Source organism: Lolium perenne, chromosome 6 (genome assembly GCF_019359855.2).
Source record: "Lolium perenne isolate Kyuss_39 chromosome 6, Kyuss_2.0, whole genome shotgun sequence".
In the NCBI taxonomy this organism is placed as follows: domain Eukaryota; kingdom Viridiplantae; phylum Streptophyta; class Magnoliopsida; order Poales; family Poaceae; genus Lolium; species Lolium perenne.
This window is the reverse complement of record NC_067249.2, coordinates 13,978,163-13,988,644: the sequence shown is the minus strand read 5'-3', so window position 1 is coordinate 13,988,644 and position 10,482 is coordinate 13,978,163. Positions and strand designations below refer to the sequence as shown.

Below are 10,482 nucleotides of genomic sequence, written 5' to 3'. Positions count from 1 at the left end.
CTTTAGAAAATTTCTGAAACTAAAAAAATCTAGGCGGGAAAACTACCAAAACTAAATATCTCGACGGAAGGGGGGCTGATGAAACGGAAAAATGTCTAGAAAACCGTGAGTGAGAAATTATAGCATGGGGACAAGTGTGGATTTTGTACCCGCATGCATGAGTGTGGGTGTGTTCTCGACGGTCAATTTATTCCTCGAGATTTCCGCTCGCCTTGGTAGATGAAAAGATTCATTTGTCTCTTATTTTATTCGAATATCGAAGCAAAATGATGTGCGGCAGAACCCACACCCATGCATGTTATTACAAAATTATTTCCCTATGAGAAGAGACTGGATTTTGTGCACATAGGCATGAGTGTGGGTGTGTTCTGGGCAGTCGATTTATTCTCCGAGATTCCCGCTCGCCTTGGTAGATGAAATGCATTTCTCTCTCCTCCTTTTATTCGAATATCGAAGCAAAATGAATGATTAGAGAAATACTTATTTGGTGCATATTCTCTCTCGATTGGTTCATGTACCACAATTATTTGTGGTGATCGTGTTGTGCTTTCCAACTGGTTATTAGACAAAGGTGACAACGTCGTCACTTGAGAAGTCATGGTGGCCTGAGAAGCCATAGACCTTTAGATGAGACAGATCCAACGGTGGTTCTGCATGGTACTGGTGCTTTCTGAGGGATTGTTTTCTTATCTTTTTGTCGATGGTGGTGTTCATGGAGGAGGCAACAACCAACACGCCATAGAATAGCCATGGCACCACCGACCCGCCATTAGAGTCATATGATGATACCATCCTCCCGCGATTGGGTTCCACCACCGTCCTATGTTTCGTCATCTACACTACGCTAGTGCCGGCTCATGGGAGATAGAAGTTTTTCTCGAGCACACACGTAGCGCGAGTATGTGCATGAGGAGTCGATGCCGATGGCGTCGGAGAATTACTACTCGGAGATGGTGATTTTTATTTCATAATGAAGCACCCAATTTTCCACAATTTTATGGATTATTTGGGTTTAAATCAATTTGAAAATTGATTTTATTATATTCTTCAAAAAATAATATTCATTATGTAATATATTTACAATACTGAGTTTTCCATGTTTAAAGTTATGGCAAATCGAAAGTCGTCGTTTCTTTGAAGTAACATGATGCAGTACGTTCTGCTAGGACTTTCCGACGACTTGGCGGCTTCATCGAGGTGTGCAAGGGGTACGCCTCGCGTGAGTATTTATCGGGAGACCTGTGTCGGTGTAAAACCAACACACGCTCATGTTGGCATGACCGGCGTGGTCGGCACTGTGACTGGGCCCGACGCCAAGTATATATACGGCAGTCGGCGCAGCTTGGGCGCCATCTCACAAGGTAGGTCACGGAGGAGCTGTTATGAGGCGTCGTCTGGTCGCCCAGCATGGCCACCGGCCACCGCCACTTCCTACTGATCAAGCACATTGTTGGGCACATACACATCGACGCGCATGGGGACATGCATCCATGCACATGTATTGCATCATTCATGCACATGTACGTATTGCATCAATACTAGCTTGTCCACCGTGCATGGCTAGCTTGGCACCGTCAGCAACGATATGCTGACGAGTACCTGCACCTGTACGCCAGCTTTAACCTGTGAGCTGAGTATTTCGCCATGCTGCATCTGCGAGATGAGCTGCTCGTGCTTGTATACACCTTGATGCACCGGAGTGAGCTGCGCCTGTACGCCTCGAGCCGAGCTGGGAACTGTACCCCTGCTCGCCGCCGTCTTGAACCTATACGCCACGAGCCATCGCCGGCGCTATTGTGTGCATCGACCTGAACCTGTACGCCGGGTGTCGGGCTGAACTTAGCATCAGGCCAAGCTGCGTCCGTCCACCGGGAGCAGCAGTACGCCAGACCGTGGTCCGTTCGTCCGTCGAGAGCACCTATACGCCAGGGCGAGCTACATCCGTCTGTCGGGGTGAGCTACATCCGTCCGTCGGGCCGAGTTGCTCCTATCCGCCGTGGTGCTCCACACCTGTCCTCTGCCTCCGTGAGCTGAGCCGCCCTACACCGAACTGAGTTGCTCTGTACGTCAGGCGTCGCGTTATCTGCATCAACGTCCGAGCCGCACATGTACGCCACTGCCAAGATGCACATGTACGCCCCGCTGGGCACGCAACCCCCCGCTTTTGACCAGACCACCACCATGAACAACGTCAAGGCGCTGAGCTTGTTGCCGTTCTTCATCAGAACAGCCACGGTCGACGGCTTGGTGCAGCTTAGGGTGTTGCATGTCCTCACCACCCACGACCGAACTAAGGCTAGGCAGCATGGAGACACCGTTGTGCTGTGCTAAGCTTGGCGGCATGTAGCGTGCAACATCACCTCCCTATGCTAGGGAGACACTACGCTAGAAGTCATTGATGTGTAAGTGGAAATGGGATGCAGTGGATATCAAAACTGTTGATTTTCATATGGGACTAGCCAGGCTAAGGAGAGTGTAACCTTGTGCTACTCTTTGACACCCCCGCCAACGTCTAGGTGCTGCTGGCGTGCGGCGTCTTCATCAACATGCCCAAAGATGACGATGTCGTGCCGCCGGTGTACAGCTCACGGAAATTGTTGTTGGCGTTCAGCTCGCCTATGTCGAGGCGCTGCTGGCGTGAAGCCCCTGGATGTCGAGGCGCAAGAACATGTTCTACTGCGCTGATTGCGGCCTCCCTCCGATGGACATGGCGCAGCATGCCGATGAGATCAAGTCGTGATGTAACATGCCGAGCAGATTAATCTCGACATGCATACAGATGGCCTCTTCCTCTACAGACGTCCCCAAGCTCCCGCTCATGCCGTATATGCAAGTCCAGTGCGGGCTCGACGCCGACCACTACACCGACGATGTTGGCCGAGCGCGCCCAGGTCTACGATGAGTTCGCTGACGATGATGCGGCGTGAGCATGACATGGCACTGCTATGGACAGCTGATTCGTCCTCGTCATGAGCATGATGCTTAAAGAGACGGGCGTCAGCGAGGACGCCGACAGAGCGGCGCCGGCAGCGTCCGTCAACCGAGAGTACTTTTCATACGACACATGGCCGTGGTGTAGCATGTCGAGCAGATCAAGATCGCCATGCTCATGCTCGAGAACCCGATCTTCGCTGCTTGTCGCCTTTTGCGGTAGGCTGAAGCTCCGACCGTCTGCCCCATCGTCGGGTCATACACCCATTGGCCCAGCTTCGTCGCGGAGAATGACACTAGTCACCAGACACTGCACCCAGGTTGCCAATTTGCCATCCCCGCCGGCGACTCCAACGGGCGTCGAAGCAAAAGGCTGGGTCGACGGATGTGGTTGTTGGCGGCGGCACCATGAGCTCCGCACTGTACCGTGGTTGTGGTGCAGCTTCGCAGGCCCCTCCGTTGCCACCGAACGATAGCTGATCCCGGCCACAAGATGTTGTCGCTTGCTTTGCTTCAGCCGGGCAAGAAGAACTGGAAGCGTAGCAAGAAGTTGTGGACGGGAGCGCGTGTTTAAACCTTGGCCTCTTGTGTTGATTAAAAGCTTGAGGCAAAAATAAAAATGACCAAACCGTGATATGGCTCTGTACCCTGTGTGGCCATTTATTAGAGATAGGTTCACCGTTAGGTCTCTATATATCATGCCTGACCAAGACCCCATTAGCTGTATTTTTGACAATTTCTGAAATACCTAACTGACAAATGGTATGGACCAGCAGGTGGCGTCAATCTTGAAGTCTCTGGCCCCATCAATGCGGCAGGAGCAAATGCTGCCCTGTTGAACACATCATTTCCCGTATCACGCAAGACTTCATTACGCAGTGGAAGGACCGCTTGCATTTTTATATTTGGTTGTTTCACACACTTCACAAGGTGGGCCAGTGGCGTGGTGGAGGAAACAAGCACTGCGAGGCTTTCTTCAATTCCGTTTCTATCCGCCGGCCCAATGGAATTCTGTAAAAGGCCCAGACAACCATACGGGAGTAAAATACAAGGGTACTACAATGTTTAGTCCCACCTTGCTAAGCCAAGAGGATGGAGACCAACTTATAAGGGGAGCTGTTTGTTGTCTCCTAGTTAGTAGTAGAAGCACATGGACCACGGACAAATAGCGCGTGCGCTCGCGTGAATATTCGCGACTTAAGACTTTGGACGCTTGGCGCGACCGCAGCCCTATTTTTTCCATTGTGCTAAATCAAATTATTTTCTGAGATTAATGTTACATATTAAAAAGATGTTGGTCCTTACAAATTTTGAGTGGTTTGTTAGTTCAATTTAAAATCTATGTGTTTCACTTACAGTTAAATACAGTTGCGTGAGTGGCCGGGGTGATTCCTACCCTAGCCTCCTGTCGATGGAGACACAAGATTGGAGACGAAGAACAGTGCTATGAGCAAGCTGGCCGGTTGTGGGGAACCGTCTTAATTGCTCTGTGGGGTTGTGGTATGTGCGTTTCGAGAGGGTGGGCGGATACTGTTTTATAAGTTGGATACTGTTTTATAACTTACCTCATTGCTCTAAAGTAGCACATAGAGTACTTTAATAACATCACTAAAGTAGCACATAGATGAATAGTGATACAAAACTCATATGAATCTCAATCATGTAAGGCAGCTCATGAGATCATTGTATTGAAGTACATAGGAGAGAGATTAACCACATAGCTACCGGTACAGCCCTTAGCCTCGATGGAGAACTACTCCCTCCTCATGGGAGACAGCAGCGTTGATGAAGATGGCCGTGGTGTCGATGGAGAAGCCTTCCGGGGGCACTTCCCATCCCGGCGGCGTGCCGGAACAGAGACTCCTGTCCCCCAGATCTTGGCTTCGCGATGACGGCGGCTCTGGAAGGTTTCTCGTACCGTGGCTTTTCCGTATCGATGTTTTAGGTCAGGGACCTTTATATAGGCGAAGAGGCGGAGTCGGAGGGCTGACGAGGCGACAACACAGTAGGGGGCGCGGCCCACCCCCTGGCCGCGCCAGCCTATCATCTGGGGCCCACAGGGCCCTCCTCTGGTGGCTCTCGGGTGTTCTGGAAGCTTCGTGGGATTTTAAGATCTTGGGCGTTGATTTCGTCCAATTCCGAGAATATTTCCTTACTAGGATTTCTGAAACCAAAAACAGCAGAAAACAAGAACTGACACTTCGGCATCTCGTCAATAGGTTAGTTCCGGAAAACACATAAAATCATCATAAAGTTTGAACAAAACATGTAGGTATTGTCATAAAACAAGCATGGAACATAAGAAATTATCGATACGTCGGAGACGTATCAGCATCCCCAAGCTTAGTTCCTACTCGCATAGTTAATCTGTTGTTGCTGATCGTGGTTTGCCCTAAAATCTTTCAAAGTTATTTACGTTCTAGGTTATTATCGGTGTTCCAAGAAAAAAGTCAAAATGGTGCACGTACGGTTAAGAGTTGCATCGACTGTTGCAGTCTGAATTTACAAGATGTTGTACGTATTACTGTCATAGCTAGAGTGTACGTCATGTACGATCCTAATTCGCGCGCACATTTAATCTGTTGTTGCTGATCGTTGGCGGCAAAAATCTTTAAAAGTTATCTACCGCGCGTGCTGCTCGATCGTCGGAGGAAGTCTCCGGGTCGGCGGTGGTGCCGGCGGCGATGGCGTCGAGACGGTCGAGGAGCTGCTGCGCCGTGGGCCGCGCCTTGGGGACCTCGGAGACGCAGGCGCACGCCAGCTCCAGCACGCTCTCCGCCTCCTCCCGGTGCTTCCCTGAAGAAGACACGGCGGCGTCGACGGCCTCGTGGCCCCTGCCCTCGCGCCGCAGCCGCACGGCCCACGCGGTGACGTCCCGCGCGCCGAGCCGCGCCGCCATGTCCACGGGCCGCCGCCCGGTCACCAGCTCCACCAGCACCACGCCCATGCTGTACACGTCGCCGCGGTACGTGGCCGCGGGCAAGCTCGCGTACTCCGGCGGGATGTACCCCAGCGTGCCCACCAGGTCCGTCGTGACGTGCGTGTCGTCGTTCCCGCGCCCCAGCCGCGCCAGCCCGAAGTCGGCCAGCCGCGCCTCCATGTCCGCGTCCAGCAGGATGTTGCTCGACTTCACGTCCCGGTGCATCACCCGCGGTCTTGACACGCCATTGTCGCCGCCGTGCAGGTACGCCAGCCCGCGCGCCGCGTCGCGCGCCACCCGTAGCCGCGCCGGCCACGGGAGGACGTCGGCGCGCTCGTGGAGCCAGTGGTCGAGGCTGCCGTTGTCCATGAAGGGGTAGATGAGGAGGCGGACGTCCTTGCCGACGCGACAGTAGCCGCGGAGCGAGACGAGGTTGCGGTGGCGGACGCGGGAGAGCGCCTCCACCTCGGCGCGGAACTCGCGCTCCATCTGCTGGAAGTCTCCGGAGAGGCGCTTCACGGCGACGTCGTGGCCGTCGGCGGCGTCGCGCGGTACACCATGCCGAACCCGCCGCACCCCACGATGCGCGAGTCGTCGAAGTCGCCCGTCCCCTTCACCACCTCGTCCGGCGTGATCACCGTCGTCCTTCGGGTGGCGGCGGCGTCGTCGTCGTCGCTGCCGCTTGGGAAGAGGAGCACCAGGGTGGACGACCTAGTCGCCTCGAACGAAGAGTCGTCGCAGCTCTCGTCGCCGGCGGCCACCCTGCATGCGTTGTCCTCCTGCCGTCGCCTCGACCACGCTCGCCACGTTGCGGCGACGCCCACGGCGAGCAGCAGCGCCGTGCCCACGCATATCGCCGCCACGACGCCGCGCTGGCGGCGCTCCTCCTGCGGCCACTGCTGCCGCTCGCGCCGCCCGCGGTTTGATTCCGGTCGCACTTCCGCACGTGGATGCCGCACAGGAACGGGTTACCCGCGAAGTCCACGCGCGAGAAGGTGGAGAACTGGCCGCCGACGGGGACCTTGCCGGAGAGGTTGTTATACGCGACGGCGAAGTGGGAGAGGAAGGTGAGCTGCGTCAGCGGCAGGCGGGATGGCGCCGGAGAGCGCGTTGTGCGACAAGTCGAGGGACTCGAGGCTTGTCATCCCCGACAGCTCTGGCGGGATGGACCCCGAGAAGCCGTTCCAGCTCAGGTCAACGATGTGCAACCTGGCCAGCGCCCCCATCGCCGGCGGCACTCCGCCAGTGAGGTTGTTCCGCGCCAGCACCAGAGACGGCGGGAAGCTGCTCACCTGGTTGTACTGCCGTCCACTGGCCGACACGTTCCGGCGCATGAAGAACGGGAAGTCCTGCACCGCCGTGTCCTCGTCGTTGCCACTGCCGTTTCCAGCCAGCATCGCCGTCATCCGCGTGAAGCTCGCCGGTATCTCTCCCTGCAGTGAGTTGTTGGAGATGTCGATGTAGAAGAGGCGGTCGAGCTCGCCGAGGAACGGCGGGATCGGGCCGGCGAGTTTGTTCCACGAGATGTCGAGCACCTTGAGCTTGCTGAGCCCGGCGATCCACGCCGGGATGGCGCCGGTGAGCTCGCAGTTGGCGATGACGAGCACCTGGATGTTGGTGAACCCGTCGATCCCGGCCTCCGGCATCGCCTCGCCGCCGTGGAAATTCTTGGTGAGCACGAGGCTCGTCAGGTTCGGCAGGCGCTGCAAAGATTGGCCATTAATGCCGACGTGACGTTGGAGAAGCCGTTGCCGGTGAGGGAGAGGAATGAGATTGACCGGAACGCGGCGAAGGACGGCGGTATCTCGCCGGTGAGGTGGTTGCGGCCGAGGTTGAGCGCCGTCATGCCGGCGCATTCGGGGAGGCTGGCGGGGATGGGGCCCGTGAAGCGGTTGGCGCCGAGGTCGAGGTACACAAGGCGGTTCACGGCGCGGAAGTCGAGGCCGATGGCGCCGGCGAGCGTGTTGTTGCGGAGGTTTAGGACGCGGAGGTTGACGCAGAGCGAGAGCGTGGCGGGGAGGCTGCCGTTGAGCAGGTTGCTGGGCGCCGAGAGCTCCTGCAGCGTGCCGGCGAGCGCGTCGAACACCTCCGGCAGCGCGCCGGTGAAGGCGTTGAAGGAGAGGTCGAGCCGCACGAGGGCGGTGAGATTACGGAGCCCCTGGGAGATCCCGCCGGAGAGAGAGTTGGTGTGGAGGACGAGGATCCGCAGCGACGTGGCGGCGAAGAGGTCGTCGGGGAGGGCGCCGGTGATGCCGTTCCCGTCGAGCGAGAGCTCGGTGAGCGACCGGCATTGGGCGAACCCGGCTGGGAAGTCACCCGAGAGCCTGTTCATGGACAGCCGTAGGACCTGCAGCCCCGGCGACGAGGCGCACACCGCGGCGGCGTCGACGGGGCCGGAGAACCCGTTGCCTGACGCGTCGAACGCCGTGAGGTTCGCCCCGCCGGGGAGCACCGGCAGGGCACCGCTGAACGCGTTGTACGACACGTTGAACACGCGTATTGCCGGGAGCGAGATGGAGATAGAGGTAAGCGCGCCGGCGAGCGCGTTGGAACTGACGTCGAGCGCCTCCAGGAAGCTGAGCCGGAGGATGCCTGCCGGCAGCGCGCCGCGGAGCGCGTTGCCTGAGAGGTTGAGCACGCGGAGGGCCGTCAGGTCGGTGAGCGACGCGGACACCTTCCCACGGAGCGTCCGGTTGGGCAGCACCACCCCGACGACGACGACGGACGCGCCGGAGCAGAGCACGCCGGGCCACGCGCAGCAGCCTTCATCGGGCGCGGCAGGCCAGCCGGCGACCGGAGCGTCGAGGCCGGCGGAGAAGCCTCTCAGCGCGTGGAGGTCGCTGGACCCGCAGGGAGGCGAGGACTGCGCCGCGCCGGTCCGGCACCGCGACAGCAGCAGGGATCGCCGGCAGCAGCAGCAATCGCAGCGCTGCCACCAGTGCGCTACCTCTGCTTCGGCCCATTGATCATAAGCATGGACGCGTCAAGAATCCGAGCTTCTTGCAAGGAGAAGACCCGGAGGAGGGAGACGATGGTTGTTGTTAACTAAAAACTTGTTTGTGTGTTAGCTAGGTTTGACTCTTGGCTAAGTATGTTTAAGTTCTTATCGATCTTCTTCTCCATGAAAATCCAATGGTTGTCTTGGATGTATCAGGACTTATATCTACGTATGTATACACACATACTATTGTTTTGTTGACGCGGGAATCAGCTGGGTGTCCGGTGTGTGATTGTGACCCCATCTGGTGCGGAAGTCGGCGCCTCCACCTGGGCGCGCGGAACTCGGCGAGTCAACGGAAGTGGGCAGTCAACGGAGGGTACGTATGCGCGCGCGCGCGTGGATGCTCCTCACGACCCAAGGCCTGGCGGTATATCTACCGCGCGGATGGATGGATGGTCGTGAGTGAGAGCGTTGGGTGGGACCCAAGGCGCAAGACCAGCTGTACGTCCTACACCTACACGCTCGCGGTGCGTCTCCCACGTGGAGCCCACACGCGCTGATGGTGGGCTACGTATGCGATGCGGAAAGTGCAACGGCGCGCACGTACCATGGGTGGGACCCAATTAAGGCGTGACCACATGGAGCCACCACACGTATGTACGCAATGCAAGAAGCTCACCTGGAGTACCGATCTCCATTGCTTCGCCTCGTACGCGCGCGCGCGTGACAAACAAACCCAAACCCAAAACTAGAACAAACAGAGGCAGAGTCGAGAAACTAGAGAGATCGAAATAGAAACCCGAGGAAGACACAGATATATCACCCTGGAATCTTACAGAAAAGCCCAGAAAACATAAAACAATACAGAAAAGCCCTTCTGAGCTTTGGTGCCTTCGTCTCCGAGAAGGACGCCTGCGCCGGCGAAACCCGCCGCTCGACCTCCGAAACCCTGGACAGGGAGGCTCCCCCACGCGACAAGGGAGTCGACGCTCCTCGGTGCCGGAGCACCTCCACCCTGCTCGACGAACAGCGACACCTTCCAGGCGCTCTGCAACTGCATCTTCAAGGACGTCAAACACCGGAACCGCCATCTCCCGGACTCCGGCATAGGGGATGTCCTCCTGAGCACTCCGCAGAGCCGCAGACGAGGACGGGGCGCTAGATCCGCGGCGAAGCTCCACCGGAGCCGCACCGACGGAGGGGAAGACCGCCGCCACCAAAAGCCACACCGACACCGCCGCTTCCACCCAGCGCCGCAGATGTTGGTAGGTTCTAGTTGGACTTCATGATGCGACTTGGTTAACCTTTTTTTTTGTGCGAACCTATTTAACCATATCATGGGAATGGTAAAAATGGTTAACCATTAAGTTACCAGAGTTAGAAAGAGTTAACCACTGGTTATTAAGGTTCGAACCAATTTTAGCATTTGGAATAGCAGAGTAACCCAGCTTATTAGAAAATGAGAACATGTTAACATACAACAAATAATCGCTGTGGAGAACCAACTTTGAGGTTGGGTGGTTAGGAGGGTGGTTGTACCCCAGCCCACCAGAGTTCAAATCCCAAATTTGACATCCGTGTGTCTCATAAAGGCGGAATATTCATTCGGTGGGAGGCGACGTTCCCGTCGGCGGGGCCGAGGCGCCTGTGGTGACTTCATCAATTTCAAGATCCAATCCGCCGACTCAGT

General features: G+C 56.7%; 1 pseudogene; it reads right to left on the bottom strand.

Annotated features, from left to right (window-relative positions):
* Window positions 1-5,426: 5,426 nt before the first annotated feature.
* On the bottom strand, window positions 5,427-8,973 carry LOC127310765 (phytosulfokine receptor 1-like; annotated as a pseudogene).
* Window positions 8,974-10,482: the final 1,509 nt, after the last annotated feature.